The 16,611-nt window shown below is 42.2% G+C and overlaps 1 protein-coding gene and 1 pseudogene across 1 annotated transcript in view; one reads left to right on the top strand and one right to left on the bottom strand.

Annotated features, from left to right (window-relative positions):
- CD226 (CD226 molecule) overlaps positions 1–16,611 on the top strand; it is a 79,109-nt gene that overhangs the window by 3,727 nt on the left and 58,771 nt on the right. The window lies entirely within an intron of this gene.
- On the bottom strand, positions 15,652–16,029 carry LOC102813225 (annotated as a pseudogene).

Genomic DNA, 16,611 nt, shown 5'->3' with positions numbered 1-16,611 from the left:
CATTTAGTCTGTTTTGTAAACCTTTATCTATTTACTCTTGGATCATATGAGCGAGACTAATATCCCTAGACAGTTGATTTACATGGTGGGCAGGGCAAAAAAGGGTAACAATTCCTATTAGTGCAGTGATTCTTGACATGAGAGCAAAGACACATGGCACATTTAAGGGCCTGGCACCGCGATGATTTGCCTAGCTTCTGAAAACTTTAACAGGCAATAAAACCTATGATGGTTGATGGACGATTGCACTTCCATTTTTAAGGAATGGGTTGAGGTCAAGGTTCAGTGAGGGTGTTCCACCCACTCATTTTCATGTGTGTTTTGTTGTTGTTGGAGTTGGTGATGAGAATATACCAGCAAAATATATACTAATTCAACAGTTTCTACCTGTATAATAATTTCAGTTGCTATTACCAATTTATCCCATACTTGTTATCAGTTGGTTCTGACTCGTAGTGAGCCTGTGTAAGATTTTTGGTGCGGCACTGTGGGAGAACGCTAGACTGAAAACCATAAGGTTGGCAGTTCAAACTCACCAGCTGCTCCTCAGAAACCCTATTAAGGCTTGCTGTGAGTCAGAACTGACTCAATGGCACTTAACAAAACTTAACACCATAGGGTCTTTGAGGTTATGTACCTTTGTCTTGGTGTGGTGCTACAGGATAAGCGCTGGACCTCAAGATTAGTTTGAACCACAAGGTGAACCATAAGGTCGGTGGTTCAAACTCACCAGCTGCTCCTTGGAAGCCCTATGCAGGGTTGCTATGGGTCAGAACCGACTCGACAGTACTTACCAACAACAATAACAAACTTACGATCATACACAGGAACCCAACAACAGCTATATTTGTGGGAGCAGAAAATCTCATCTTTCTCCCATAGAGCAACTAGTGGGCTCGAAATGCCAACCTTATAATCACAGCTCAGTTGTCATCCTATAGAGTCACTGTGTCCCCTTGATCCCAGAAGGATAGTTCTCATATAGACAACTCTTAAAGGCGCATAATGCTGAAGGCAAACACTTTTATCCATTCAGATAAACTATTGTTTGGTTTTAAAAGGACTTCAGTCGATATTTTTAGTATGAGGTTTAAGGATGATCTTAGAGCAGTAGTTTTAGGGTTTCATCCAGCCTCAGTAGCTCCAGACAGTCTGGAGTCCATGAGCATTTGAGATATGTTCCATCCACTTTTGAGATTTGGAAGGAATATTTTACTTTAAAGAAAGAAAGTGAACTTAAAGAATAGAATAATTCATATTTCAAAATTAACATCCATATCTCCTTCTGTGCTTTATTAAAAAACATACCAGGATTTATGAATATTGAATGTTCATTAGGTAAAGGGCAAGTTGGAGATCTATTTGTTAAAAAAAAAAAAAAAGAAAAGAAAAGGGATTTGGAATGCAAAAATTCTAATTCATATAATCGATTGTAAGAGCATCAAAGGGATTGAGGATGAAGCCACGTGTGCCGGAAATCATTGATTTCTGCTCTTACCGGTGACTTAACAGGTTGCTCTGTTAGCGTGTGTATAGGTTTCCTCCCATTGCTCCCCCTAGCCCTTTGATGCAGAAGCCACCTAGCTCTTACAGGAGAGGACCCTGAGCTGCAATGAGCTGACCCAGGTGGCTACCCAGGGAACAAACATGGCACATGACCCAGCCCTGTTTTTTTTGATGACTATGTGCATCCTGGTTTCATACTACCACACTGGGGCCCATGGCCTCTGCAACTTCTACTTTTTTTCCTAGAAAGTCTTTTCTTAGGTAGCTGTACTTCGGAAATCATTTTATCAGCAAGTATATACTGAAGTGAACTGGCCAAGAAAAGAATATTTGAAGGGGACCCATTCTTTAGCCCACAGGATAAAATGAGAGTCAGTCACTAGGGTGCCCCTCCCCAAACCATGGTGTTTTCAATCCTCACATATGCATGTGAAAAGTGGAGAGAGAATAAGGAAGGCCATAGATGGATAGATGCATTTGATTAGTCGTGTTGGAAATACTGAAAGTACCATGGACTGCTGGAAGAACTATTATGTGTTGGATGAAGTACAGCCAGAATGTTCCTTAGAAACAAGATGGCAAGACTTCATCTCTCATACTTTGGACAGATCGCCGGGAGGGACCAGTCTATAGAGAAGGACATAATGCTTGGCAAAGAAGAGAGTCAACGAACAAGAGAAAAACCTTCGATGACATGGATTGACACAGTGGCAGCAACAATGGGCACAAACACAACAACAATTGTGAGATGGGGCAGGACTGGTTAGCGTTTCCTTCTGTTGTACATAGTACGGTTGCTATGAGTCAGAACCAACTCAATGGCACCTAACAGCTACAACAACAACAACTACTGGTAGTGCTAATAGTGAATGCATTTGAATACTAACTAAAAGCTTAGAACTTTGAGTCCACCCAGTGGCTCCTCAGAAGAAAGACTTCAGAATCTACTTCCAAAAGACATCCACCATTGGAAACTCTATGGAGTTCAGTTGGACTATGACAAACACGTAGGTGCTATGAGTTGGAACCGACTCCATGACAAGTAGTTTGCTTTCTGAGTTAGCTGAATGTCTGTTCTCTTGAGCCATTGGTAAGTTTGAACTGCTGACCTTTGGGTTAGTAGCTGCCCTACCAGGGCTCCTTCCCTGGGAACCAACTCGACAGCGCTTAACAACAACAACAGTTTTCAGTTGATTTAGAAGACAGGAGGCTAGAGAGCTTAGCTCTAAGTGCCATGCAGAATACTGACGCTGTTAAGTGATGTTGTTCCAACTCTTAGCCACCCTGTATAGGGTTTCTGAGGAGTAGTTGGTGGGTTTGAACCACCAACCTTGTGGTTATCCTACAGTGCTCCACCAGGACTCGATGCAGAATATTAGGGTAGATTAATGTTTCATATAGCAAATACTAATTTAAGGCAATATGTCATGTGCTGTTGTAGTTCAAAGAATTACAATTAATTTTCATCCATGACATTCAAGTTGGATTAACCTTGAAATGGATCAGTAGAGGTGGGTGAATCAGCTGTCAAGGTCCTATGTAGGGGTCCTGCCTCGACAGGGAAGTGTGGGTGTCATGAAGAAGGGAGATCTGGCGGCGAAAGTGATAGAGAAAGAGAGAGACAAAATATATACAAAAAAGACAGACACACAGATATGATGCAAGCTGGCAGGTAAGCATTGCCCAGCATTGCATGCAGAATTTACTCTACCTCAGCCTTTTATTCTCTTTTTTCAGGAGGGATTTGTTACAAAGGAAGGATATAATTCACTCAGGGAGGATGTCACAAAGGGAGGATGTGATTAAGACAGGATACGGAACTGAACTGTGATTAATCATTTAAAACAGGACATAATGATTCACAGGAACAACTTTTAAGATATTTTCATAGTTTTTCTTAACAATCTAACATTTTTATTTTTACAGAAAAAAAGGTTCAATCAAGTTGTTATATATTAACTTTTAGGATTAAATGATCTAGAGTAGCAACGTGCGGCTTCTTAAGGATACATAACATAAAGCAAGGTTCCTGAAAGGAGCCAAGCTGTCTCTGTACACTTTGCAAACTTTTGTTTGTGAGCAAGAGCTCAGGCACCGGGCTTCATTTATCTATATCTAAAATTCTACGTTGTTCTTAATATTCCTATATACTTTCAGGAGGAAGGAGAGCATCTATTTTAAACTGATTATATTCAGACGTGGTTTAATGGGGCTGCCACTGATCAGCCCAGGGTCTGCATATGCTGTCCCCAGCAATCAGTATTCAAAATGGTTTTAAAATATTACTCTAACATGACTTTGGCTCTAGTTTTTCCTGGGTTGGAAGGTAAATATCACTTTTTTAAAAAGAAGAGGCTAAGAAAAAAAAAAAAATCTCCCCAATTGAGCCAACAGATAGTGTACTGATCAGAAAATTAATGCAACTAATTTTGGTGCATAATTCATGCATAGGATGCTAGATGTATTTTTCACTTTTATTTTACTGTCTACCTTAAGGTATTTGCACACCTCCATCTCAGCTTGTGTTCTACCTGACCCCAGATCAGAAGCAGGGAACCATGAAAATGGCACCACCTTATCTGTCAGTGACAGGTGCAAAGTGACAGAGCAGAACAATTGGCTTGAAGTGTCAAAGGAAGTTCCAAAAAGGGTTTAAAAGGCCACGGTGATGGTTCCTTTCTTCTCCTTTACAAGGGTCACCAGATATGCCAACTGGTTTTTGCCAAGTGTGGATTCTTTCAGTTTTGGCCATCATATGCAGCTCTATTGCTCTGATTTATTATTTTTTTAAAAAGTTGGATGGAAAAATATTGTTTCAAATCTAGTGATTCAAAAATGAAGCCATAAGAACACTCTTTTGGCCCAATCTAGCAGCATCCAAAATAAATCATCAAAGCTCTCCCTTTTATTTAACTGGGTATGTGAATAGAAAACAAGTCCGGAAGGATGTTACATTGCTGCAGCATCTTATTTAAAAACAGACATGCTACTATGTCGGACCTACCAGAAATAGTCCACTGAAGAAACAGAAGCATTTTCAAGGCTTAGAAATCATCCTTATCGTGAAATAAGAGTTCACAGAGAAGGCTAATGATAAAGACTCAAGGAAAGCAAGGTTATGGTTACAGCCTTTCTCAAGGGCGGCCTTGACAGCAGCCCAGAATGCAATTGGATCAGAACCTGTACCCAGTCACTGTTACTGACTTGCTTTCCATCCACGAGTCCAGGGTGCATCTCACCATGGGTTCACTGCTCAGGCTTTGGGGTGAAGCTCTAGAGCCACAAAGAGAGAAGTTAAGAACCAACATGAGAACATAACCCTTCTGCACGTATGTCCACAAATGGCTGCTGAAGGTCAATTACTAACTAGCAGCAGTAGGTGCTTGGGAGTTCATGGGAGTGATGGCCCGTGTGGTCAGACACCCCTCTCCTGAGCCTCCCTGCCTCTGGGCCCTGAGAGAACACTGAATCCTTTAGTCTTAATGTTGCGGTTTGCTGCTTGCTGCCTCAGATTCGTGGTGACCCTGTGCAGCACTGAGCAAAATGCTGCCTAGTGCAGCCCCAGCCCCATTGGACTCTTGGGATCCATAGAGTGTTCATTGACTGATTTTGAGGAGTAGATCACCAGAGTTTTCCATTGATGGTCTTAGTCTGAAGTGGGTTAAGTGCTGGACTGCTAACTTCCAGGTTCAAACCCACCAGCCTCCTCTAGAGAAAGATGAGACTGTCTGCTCATGTAAAGATTTACAGTCTCAGTCCTACAGGGTTGTTATGAGCCAGAATCGACTTGATGAAAATGAGTGGGTCTTTGCCTGGATGGTTTACGGAAATGAAAACTGTCTGGCATCATAGGATCACACAATTCTCCACTGACTGATAGGTGGTAGTTACACGTGATCAACATCAACCAAAATCAAACCAGGGTCTCCTATATGAAGAAGAGAATTCTACCACTGAAACACCTCTGGCCCCTTATGTATATTAAACCTAACCCAACCCAACTCACTGCAGTGCAGTCTATTCTAACTCACAGCAGCCCGACAGGAAAAGGTTAAAGTGCTCCTTGGAATTTCTGGGACTGTAATCTCTTTGGGAACAAATGGCTTACTCAGCTTTCTTCCACTGAGTAACTGGTAGGTTTGAGCCACTGACCTTGTGCTTATCAGTCCAATGCATCACCCACTTTTCCACCAAGGCGTGCACGTATTGGCTGTAGTCAAATCCAAAAGAAGAACTTAGCTTTGGAATATTTCAGAAATGCATGCGGGCACCTGGCAGGGGATGAAATGTACCATGATTTATTTCCAAGATGATTGTACCTGGTGGAGTTTCCAGAGAATTAGACTCAGGAGCAAGTCTTGCCCTGTGAGCCCTGGAGGCTCTATTGGTTCACCTTCTTGGAGACTTGGTTTTACCTCCTTTGCCTTTCAATGATTAAGACAGTTCACATATCTTCCATTGCTCATAACCACAGCTGCTCCTACCCAGCACTTCAGAGGCTATTAACCACAGACCTGGGCTCATTTCCTCTGAAGAAGGGGTGCCCATGGGGGTGCTGTTAGTGATGGGGAATGTGGCTTCACACCTTAGGGAGAGCCAGCGTCCTACAGCCTGTAGTGTCTGACAGAATTACTATGAGACATGTATCACCTACAAGTGACAGGCTCCACTCCTTTGGCTTCTGTGTAATTTTAAATATTGTTTTATTGTGGTGAAATGCATACAGAAGAAAGCATTTGCTAGTTCAGTGTGTTTTACACTCACAATTAATGCTGTGGCATTCATTACAGGTCTAACCATCACCAAACCTTATTCCCACATGATCCCACTCCTATTCACAGACACTCAGTATCAGTAACAAAGACTCTGCTTCCCCACCATCCACTGTCATGGAGCCAATTCCAACCGACAGCAACCCCGAGGCAATTTCTCCGTAGGGATTCCAAGGCTGTCTTCTTTACAGAATCAGATCTCCAGGACTTTTCTTCCCTGGAGCCACTGGTGGATTTGAATCTTTGGCGTTTTGTTTAGCAGCTGAGTACTTAACCATTGTACCTCCAAAATAAAACATCCATGGTTGTCAAGTCGATTCCAACTCACAGACCACTTTCCAAGGCTGTAAATATGGTTTCCAAGGCTGTAAATATGGTTTCCCCATATGGTTTCCAAGGCTGTAAATATGGTTTCCCCATATGGTTTCCAAGGCTGTAAATATGGTTTTCCCATATGGTTTCCAAGGCTATAAAGCTTCACTGAAGCTAATGGCCACATCTTTCTCCCTTGGAGCAGCTAGTGGGTTTGATCCACTGACCTTTTTGGTTAGCAGTCAAAATCTTTAACCACTTGGTAACTCGGCCTCCTTCCCACCACTGGTAACCACCAATAAGCTTCAGTTTCTATACATTTGCCTATTTTATATATGAGGGAACTTAAAGAAATTCGTGGAAAAATGGAATTGAACGATCAAGGGATTCTTTCATGAACTTTTGGAAACCCTCTGGCAAGTGGGAACTTCCAGACATTGTTTGCCTGTTTGTGATGGACGTCTTTCACTCAGCAACATGTTTTCCAGATTCATCCATGCTGCAGCATGTGTCAGAACTTTGTTCCTCTTCATGGCTGAGCAGTCTTGGACTTTATTCTCAGTGAAAATTGGAAGCCACAGAGACAAATGGTTGCATTTTTCAGAGAAATCTGCGAGATGCTCTGCAGGCTTGGTGGGTGGGCACTAGTGACCTTCAGAGAAAAAAGACGGGAATTTGCCCACTATTACATCACATTATTTTTTAAAAAAAGCAAAACTCTAATTTTTGATACAGGGTTTTGACTCTTAAGAACAAAATGCAACACCATCACCACAATAAAAAAGGAAAGTAAGTGATCGAAGAAAGGAGAGAAAAAGTAAAGCTCCCAGCTTGCTGGATGCATGGGTTTCTTCCCTGCTGGCTTTGTCTTTGAGTTAACACCATCGTCTGGTGCCGGTTGATTTAGCATGCATCAGAGAGACCTGGTTTCTAAGTTATACTTCTTTTGTGTGTATGTTGGAGTTTGTTTCTCTCTGGTTTCATAGAGGGTAGGTTTGCTGACAAGATGGCTGTTCTTGTCCTTCGAGAAAATGGTAGAAGTCTATTTCTGAAGACAACATTTAAGATTTTGAAACGGTTAGGAATTTTAAGACTATCAAATCAATCCTTTAGGGATCAAAGTGAAATGATTCCCTTAGGCAACTTCTCTTCCACTTACTCCAGAAGAGTTTTAATTAAATACCTCGGCTGATGACACTCCCTGGCACGTCCCTGGGGAGATTATACACAATCCAATAAATCTCAACGTAAGACCATTTCCCCTGACTTCAGCTGTTTAACCAACTTGCATTGCTTTTTTCAAAGTGATCTTCATAGTCTGCCCAGAGACAACGACCTATGTTTCCTGGAAGACTGATATAAAAAGCTTCCTTAGGTGTCATGTTGATGCTGTATATAAATAATTCTATGCATCACACACGTTGATACCACTGGGGTGATAATATGACCAAGAAGAAGACAATCTATGCATAAATCTGTGAGTCCTGAGATACATCATTTAAATAGCAGATGCTTATGGAACATGGCATTCTCCGTTTGGCAGACTGGCTCTTAAGAACATCTTTGCCCCATTTCTTGGCAGACTACCAACATTGACATTTCCAGAATAGCATAGCGAAGGGGGCTGTGTGTTCTCTGTAAGTACTGGATAATTTGAAAGAGCTCTGGGAGCACATTGGTTAAGTACTATACTGCTAACTGAAAAGTCAGTGGTTCAATTCTGCAGGAGATAGATGGGACAGTTTACTTCCATAAAGATTTCAGTCTTGGAAACCTACTCTGTTCTACTCTGCCCTCTACACAGGGCCACTGTGAGTTGGAATCCACTTGATGACAATGGGTTTTGGTTGGTTGGTTGGTGGTTGACTGCTTTGTAGGATTGTTTCTTTCATAGCAGATAGAGAACCTGAGATTTAGGCAGATAATCAAACATTTTCTTAATTTAATCTACTAATGGAAAGTGTATATTTCTTTCTCTTCATAAACTAGATACTACAATTGGAGGTTTACTATTTTTAATCTAAGAAGTGAGTAGTCAGGGAATCCATTCGCTGTGTCTGAGGTAGAACTCAGTGACATTACCGTATGTCTGCAAGTGAGACAATTTTCTCTGTCCCATAAATTTATGGCACCGTATTTCTCAAAATATCTCTTTATTATCTTTTAAGGAACATAGTTGCTCACTTAAATGAGTGACTAAATATCTCTTGAACATAGGACTTTTCTCTTCTTCCTTCTATTTTCTTTGAATTTTGAAAATAGTCCCATAAAAGAATGAACACTTAATAAAATGCAACCATCTATAGTCATGAACATTGTGTTTTTTGTTTTTACTAACAGTGCTTCTAATTTTATTCTTCACATAGTCTGGCCCTTATGTTTTCAGTGAAAATAGTAAAAGTGAACCAAAGGTTTAAAATGACAAAATTGAACCAAAGGGGAAATTGTTAAAATCTTGTTGTTTATATGCCACTTTGAAGTTTGCTTTATTGGATGAATGTTGATAACAGTAATTTTAAAATCCGTGTCAATCTTTTCTAATTATGCTGAATAGACACTTGTTGTTGGCTATGACGGAAAGTAGAAATGAGTAAGAAGCGCTTTGTTTTTGAAAGGGGAGATGTGTACCACACACAATGCAAACACGTGGCACAAGTACACACAAATCCAGGTCTAACGTTTTAAACAGTCTGGAAGGAACAAGGCTGTGGGGAACTGAGGGGTGATAGAGATGTCTTCAAGTTTGGGAACCATTGGGGAGGGTCTGTGGTAGACCTGGAGATCAGGTTCGGACTTGAATGGGTGGAGATGAAGGAAGATGGAAACTCCAGAAGGAAGACAAATTGTGAAGGCCTCACAGACGTGGGGTACACTAGAAGTAGAGTTTGTCAGAAGCTGAGGGAAAGGTCAGAGGGAGGAAGGTCTAGATTGTGGATTTCATTTGGTCGTGAGTTTTCAAGTTGGGAAAGCCACATGTTAACCATGACTGGGAGTGTGGTGGCTCTGTACGATAAAGCACTAGACTTCCAACCACGAGGTCAGCCGTTCAACCTACCAGGCACTCAATGGGAGAAAGAGGAGGCTTTCTGCTCCTACAAAGAGTTACAGCCTTGGAAACCCTCTGCAGGATAGCGATGAGTCAGAACCGACTTGAGGGCACTTAACAGGAACCACAGTTGCAGTGGGATGATAGGGTGGGTGTATGGATGATGTAGAGGCCGCACAACAGAAATATGGAAGAAACTAGAAGAGAGGTGAGAAAATCGAATGTCTGCAGTCCTGAAATAGGATTATGAGTTGGAATGGACTCAGCAGAAGCTGGTTTGGGTTTTGGGTTTTGCCTCCAATAAATGGCCTAACCAATACAGTCTTCAAAGTGTCTGTTTACCTTACAAAAATTTGGACCAGTTAAACTTCTTCCAGCTCAAGTTTCTCCCTCCCATTCCCAGCCCTCTCATTTCCTTCTTCCTTTTATTAAATATTTATTGAATGTCTGTTGTGTTCAGAGATCTGTGTGAGGTTAGGGGTTCACAGGAGAATTACCCCAGTCCCTGATCTCAAGTTCAACCTTCAATGATTATTCCATTTGGTACTTACTACAATGTGGGTGACCAGGACAGGTGCTTCTGCTGCTGGTGATGGTGGTGCTGCAGTTGGTGTGTATGTTTTGGAGGGGTCACTAAAGAGAGGTGAAAGAGACTCATTCAAGAAAGCTTTATAAGCAGATAAGAAGAGAGGGCATATGCACAAGAACACCCACACTTGCAGATAATACCCACTTGACCTGGCTTCAATGACTGGATGATCAGAGCTCAACTAGAAGAAGTAAGAAGAGGGATAAAGAGTAATGTGATACAATTTGAAGAACTTGACCTACACCTACGGATGCAGTAACTCAAAAGAGGGAACAAATCTTTACAGCAAGGATAATTCCCACCCCCTCCATACAGAGAGTAGACAGGAATGGGCAACTTGGACATTGGCTACCCAAAATGGGGATGTGGGGGGGGGCTTCAAAGGCGAGAAGTGACTAGCTTACAAGCTTTCAAGAGGGAGCCTAGACACAGAGGGCATGGAGGAAGATAGAATCTCCATTGAGTAGTATCCAATCTGTCTAGGCGGGGCTGATGAAATAAAATGTGGATGGGTCTCTTGTGATACAATAGTGAATAATTGTTGTCAGGACTGATTGTGAGGGTTGGAATTGTAAAGGTAGATGTTTTGTAGCAAGGAGGGGAGTGATTAAATTTTCAGTCTAGGAGCAGAGGTCCCTGGGACCATCAAGGGAGAAGAGTGGACAATGGGACCCTACCCAGAGAAGCAGTGATGCCTGAGATGGAGGCAGAGATGATGATGTGGAGAGATGGAGCAGTTCAGGACTTTAAACACAGAGAGGGAGAGGGGCTGTGTGCTGATGACTGGAGGGCAGGCTTGTAATGTATACCCTTTGGTTGGTTGGTGATGCATGGAGGGGATTGTAACCATGGCAATGAAACAATATACGAAAGGCTGAACGTGAAACTAATGTTCTCCTCCCATGTAAACTATCACATAATTCACAATAAACACTGAAAAAAAAAAAAAAGAAAAGAAAGCTTTATAGACTCATGAAGGAAGATTTGAACCTTCCTAGGATGGTCATGCTATCAGTAGATGGCATTCCTGCTGAAGAAAGGTGAAGTTAATGGCATATGAGCAAAGTGAGGCCAGGGCCTACAGAGTACTTAAGGAAGTTTGTGTACACATTTGTTCAAGTGGATGATGAATTTGGACAAGTCCATGGGGTGATCAAGAAGTTTGAATTTTGATTGGAAGGGAGAGGGAATTCAGAAAACTTGACTGTGAACTGTGTTCGCATATGTGGATTGGCACGGTGGCAGCAATGATGGACTCCAGAGTAGCAAGGATTGTGAGGTTGGCCCAGGACTGGGCTGTGTTTCGTTCTGTTGTGCATTGGCTTGCTGTGAGTTGATACTGACTCGATGAACTCTAACAACAACAAGAAGCAAGCCCCCATCTTAGGTTGTATTTTCTTTGTGGTGGGGTGGGTGTGGGAGCTAACATTCCTTCTATGTCACAGATATTTACCAATCGAAACATTCTAATTGTATTCTTGAGGCAGAAGGAGTCATTGTTGTTGGGTGCCATGCAGTGGACTCGTATGTCCAACTGCAGGAACCACTGTCCTGTCGTGTGCCGTTCTCACAGTTGTGGCCATGTTTGAACCCACTGTTGCAGTAATGGAGTCAACCCATCTTTTTAAGGGTCTTCCTATTTTTTGCTGATTCTCTACTTTTCCAAGCATGATGTCCTTAGGCAAGTGATTTGGAATTTAGAAAGAACACCATATCAGGATTATAGAAGGTGGATCAGAAGCAAGGGAGAAGACAGCGGTTGCATAAGGAGGTTATAAGAGCACATCAGACAGAGATGGAGAAGGGTCAGAGGTCAGACAACTGAAGTGAGGATGACGAGGAGAGGGGACACAGTCAAGATGCATTTTCTTTGAGCGTGCTTTAACTCTTCCCATTGCATCTTCTCCCAAAGACAGAAAAGTCAGATAGAAAATCCTACCTACTGTTGATAGAACTGTGGATCAGGAATTGCTGAAACACCAATTGTTCTGCCTACTTGCTGTGTTAGCGTTTTGCTCATGAGCCCCTCCTGGCTCTCTTGTTGTCTCTCTAGCTAGTTTGTTCCTTTCAATATGTCCCCTCTCCCCGCAAATTGGTACACATACTTGCTTTATAATTTATGTCTGATAATATCAATACAGAACTGGCTCTACAAGGGGGCTTCTAAAGCTCCTGGAAAAATGAAATGAAAAGATAACAGAATTTTTCCATGATCCTTTAGGAGCCCCCTCATATTTTCTATCACTGTTTTGTTTTTGTCTCAGCTACTGATTCTCCCTCTTGGTGTAGTGATTCTTTAAGTATTTGGTTATTTTAAACTGTGTGCTGTCTACCGTCCTTGGTGTTTCATTTCTGGGATAATCTGAGGCCAAGAATGAAGTCGCCTTATAACCTGGAAGCTTTATAGAGCTCTCATGCTGTTGGAATTTGGGCTGTGAATCCACATGGGGACAGACTCATGCTTGCAACTACCATAATTTTATATCTAGCACACCCATGTAAATACCGTGCATTCTAAAAGACCCTAGATTTTGGTGTCCTCTTCATTTGTGTTGGGAGAGGCTCAAAATCCAAGCTTATGTTTGGTTCAATTGGCAGATGTGTTCAGGGCAAAGTGATTTCCTTCTACATTATTCTCCTTACTTTCTCACTTTCAATTAGATTTTTGCCTGGTGACCCATATGTTGTGAGAGATTCCATATTTTTGATATTTTTAAGCAATAGTTTATATTGCATTATTGGGGATTAGGCCCTGAGTGGAAAAACCTTTTGCATATGTAGTTGCTGAGAGACCAGTGACCAGTCTGAAAGACATTAGTTTATTACAGAAAAGAAAAGAGATGGTTTGCTGACAAGGACACTTACTAACCAGGATGTGGACAGCTGTCTCCAGTAGTGGCTAGCTGGATAGACAAGATTTTCCATATGAGGACTGTGGGCTAGGGTCTGTTTATGTCATGGGAATATAAGCTTCACATGTGTCAGAGCAGTTAAGGGTGGTATGTGGGACATGGAAAAAGTAGAAAAACCACAAGGTGCAAGGCTGCCTGTCCCTTCTAAGGGACACAGAATTTTGGTATGCATAGTAGTAGCAAGGGCTGTCTGTTCCTTCTTGGAATATGTGTAACTAACATACAAGAATCAAGAGTTTCCATGTGCATACTGAGAGAGGGGCTGTCTGCTCCTCCCTAGAATATGTCTAACTAAAACATGAGATATTGAGAGCAGGGGGATGGATAGGAGATACGACCTCAGTTGATGGTTTGTTGTTGTTGTTAAGTGCCATCGAGTCGTTTCTGACCCATAGTGACCCTGTATAGGGCTTCCGAGGAGCAGCTGGTGAGCTTGAACCACCGACCTTGCAGTTCAAACAACTTTGCAGTCTGGTGCATTAACCCACAGCCCCACACCAGGATGGTAGGGTGGCAAGTTTAAAGTGTTTGCGCTCTATCCCACACGCGCTGTCAGCTAGTTAGTTGTTTTAAATGGGAGGCTTGGTCCTAATGATGGCATCTGTAATTTTACTGCAGATGGAGATATCCACACTTCTACAACATAAATCTACCCCTAGTCTGTGATGCCACCAAAATTTCCCAGTCAAGTCAGCTGTCCCAAATCTGAAAAACATGGAAACCACTCTTTATACTTTCCTTTCCCTCGTCCTACACATCTTAGTGGAGTCCGGGTGTAGCGCTGACCTTAAAGTCGGTTTGAGCCACAAGGTCAGTAGTTCAAACTTACCAGCTGCTCCTTGGAATCTCTGTACAGAGTTCCTATGGGTTGGAACCAACTCAACGGCACTTAACAACAACACACCGAAGTGACTAACTTTGCGAATATATGAAGGGACTTAGAAAAAGTGAGTGGACGAAGCCATTATTTTTGAATTCCACTTTTCCATGAACTTCTTAACGCCGTCGTCTTGTGAAGCCTCCTCATTGATCTCATCTGTAGTGCGGCATCCTCCGACTCTGTGGTCCTGGAGCTTAGAGCAGAGCTGCCCTGACAGCTTCCTGGGCAGTAACCTTACAGGAGCCGAGCATCAGGAATTGCTCTCCTGGAGCTGCCCGTGGGTTTGAACTATCAACCTTTCCATTAGTAGATGAGTACTCAACCACTGAGCCACCAGGGCTCTAGTAGATGAGTACTCAACCACTGAGCCACCAGGGCTCATTTGAATTGGATTCAACTTGATGGCAACAGGCTTCATTTTTTTATTTATATTACAATAGATGTAGGTTCAAGACACCATTATCTCACTTTTTTATTAACATAAAAAACCAGTATATTCATCATCTAGATGGGGTACATCTGGCCCACGGGCCCTATTAGACCTGCAAAATCCTTTGGTCTGGTCTTCCCAAGGTGACTGCCGTTCCAGCCAGCATATTGTTGTTAAGTGCCGACCCATGGCGACCCTGTATAGGGTTTCTGAGGAGCCACTGGTGAGCTTGAACTACCAACCTTGTGGTTCAAATGACTTTGTGGTCCAGCACATTAACCCACAGTGCCACACCAGGACTCCAGTCATCATGTTAGGGGTGAGTGAATTGAATGATTGACCAAATACAGCAGGCTAACTTTTATGCTGATAAATTTGTAAGGCCCATGAAAGATGTTATAAATTTTGACAGAATGCAGGTTACCTATCCCTGACTTAGAAACTAATACCTGAGAATCTGGTCTGAATAACAGCCCATAACACTCCCTGGTGTGGTGCTGTAGGCTAAGCATTGGACTGCTAACCACAAGGTTGGCAGTTCAAACACACCAGGTCCTTCTTGGAAACCCTATACGGGTTGCTATGAATCAGAATTGACTCAGCACTTAACAACAACAACAGTCATACTCCCAGATGTGAAATGTGTGCCTGGATTTGAACTGTGTCTTCTGGAACCTGGGGTTGATCTCAGCAGTGGATCCCAGAGAGGGATTGCTGAGAGTTGCTAGGATTTCCTTATGCATTGTACGTTGTGTGTGAAATAGAAGGATCAGTCAAGAATGGACCCTGAGTTCCCCCTGGGATCCTGGACAGAGAGTGTTATCATTGACGAAACTAGGGAACATGAGATGAGAAGCTGGGGTGGGGTGGGGTTTGAGCGCTTTGGTTTTAGACACCTGAGGGAACTCTCGGGAAGACAGGGCTCAAGAAAAGACCTGGGTTACGGATGTCCGTGTGGTAATGGTGTGTGTGCTTGAGTCGACACTGAGTGGACACCGAGTCCTTTGGACAGTGATTTTTTTTTTTTTTTAATAAAAGCTACAAGTTTATTAATGACAAATTCTAGCAGTATCCAAGTTTCAAGCAGGTCATTTTTCATCTCAAAAACAAAATCACAATGTTTATTATTAGTTAATAATGAAAAAAGCAGTGGTAGTGATTCATGGATTTTCGTCCAAAATAAAAACACAGAAAACAGTGCTTATTATGGTGGGACGGTGTTGATTCCATATTTCTCCTTTAGAAGCTTTGGCTGTTCCTCCTCCTTCTTTGTGTCCATCTTTTGAAATGCCCTGTTAGCATTGTAGTACAAAACCACAAGGTATTATCTGTTACAAACATTGAATCCTGATAGGTGATCACATGCATTTTTGGCATCAAAGATGTCTTCATACACTACATATAATGTGCCTCTAGTTTCAGGTGTATTCCCCACTCTGATTTGACGAATAGATACATATTTTCAAAATATATCATACATTTCTTCAGCTGTGATTTTGTGAGGCAAATTTCTTACATATAAAATCCAATTTACTTCAGGCAGAAGTTGTATGTTTGCTCTCTTAGCCACTTGCATAGCCATCTTGGCTGGCTGATGAAGTTAACGTAGTAAATACTGAATCCTCCAGACACCTCCAGAGCTTGTGCTACCTCGAGCGCAACCTTGTTAGATACAGAACCTGGACAGTAATCTTTTAAACGAATAATAAACCAACATAAAAACAAAACCAAAAAGGATAGTGAGAATGACTGGACAGCTTGAAGGATGTGAACAACGTCACTGAATTATTGGTGTAGACGTTTTTGCAATGGTGAATGTTTTGTTGTATTTACTTTCACCACAATAAAATTTGTTAAAGCAAACAAAACAAAATCCTATTGCCACTGAGTTGATTCCACATCCAAGCATCCTTCGAGGACAGAGCAGAACTGCCCCATACTGTGTCCACGGCAGTCATCTTTAGGGCAGCCGATGGCCAGATCGTTCTCCTATGGAACTGCTGGCCTTCCACTTAGCAGCTGAGTGCTTAACCATTTTACCACTAGAGCTCCTTCAGACTGGATTGTAAGTCTTCACAGAAGCAGGCTGTCTCACCTTACTCCCATGGGACAGTTGATGGGTTCGAACCATCAACCTTTGGAGTCTTTTGCAGGGTTGTTGTTG

The sequence above is a fragment of the Chrysochloris asiatica genome, unplaced genomic scaffold, assembly GCF_000296735.1.
Source record: "Chrysochloris asiatica unplaced genomic scaffold, ChrAsi1.0 scaffold00021, whole genome shotgun sequence".
NCBI classification, from domain to species: domain Eukaryota; kingdom Metazoa; phylum Chordata; class Mammalia; order Afrosoricida; family Chrysochloridae; genus Chrysochloris; species Chrysochloris asiatica.
This window is presented reverse-complemented; position numbering and strand designations above follow the sequence as displayed.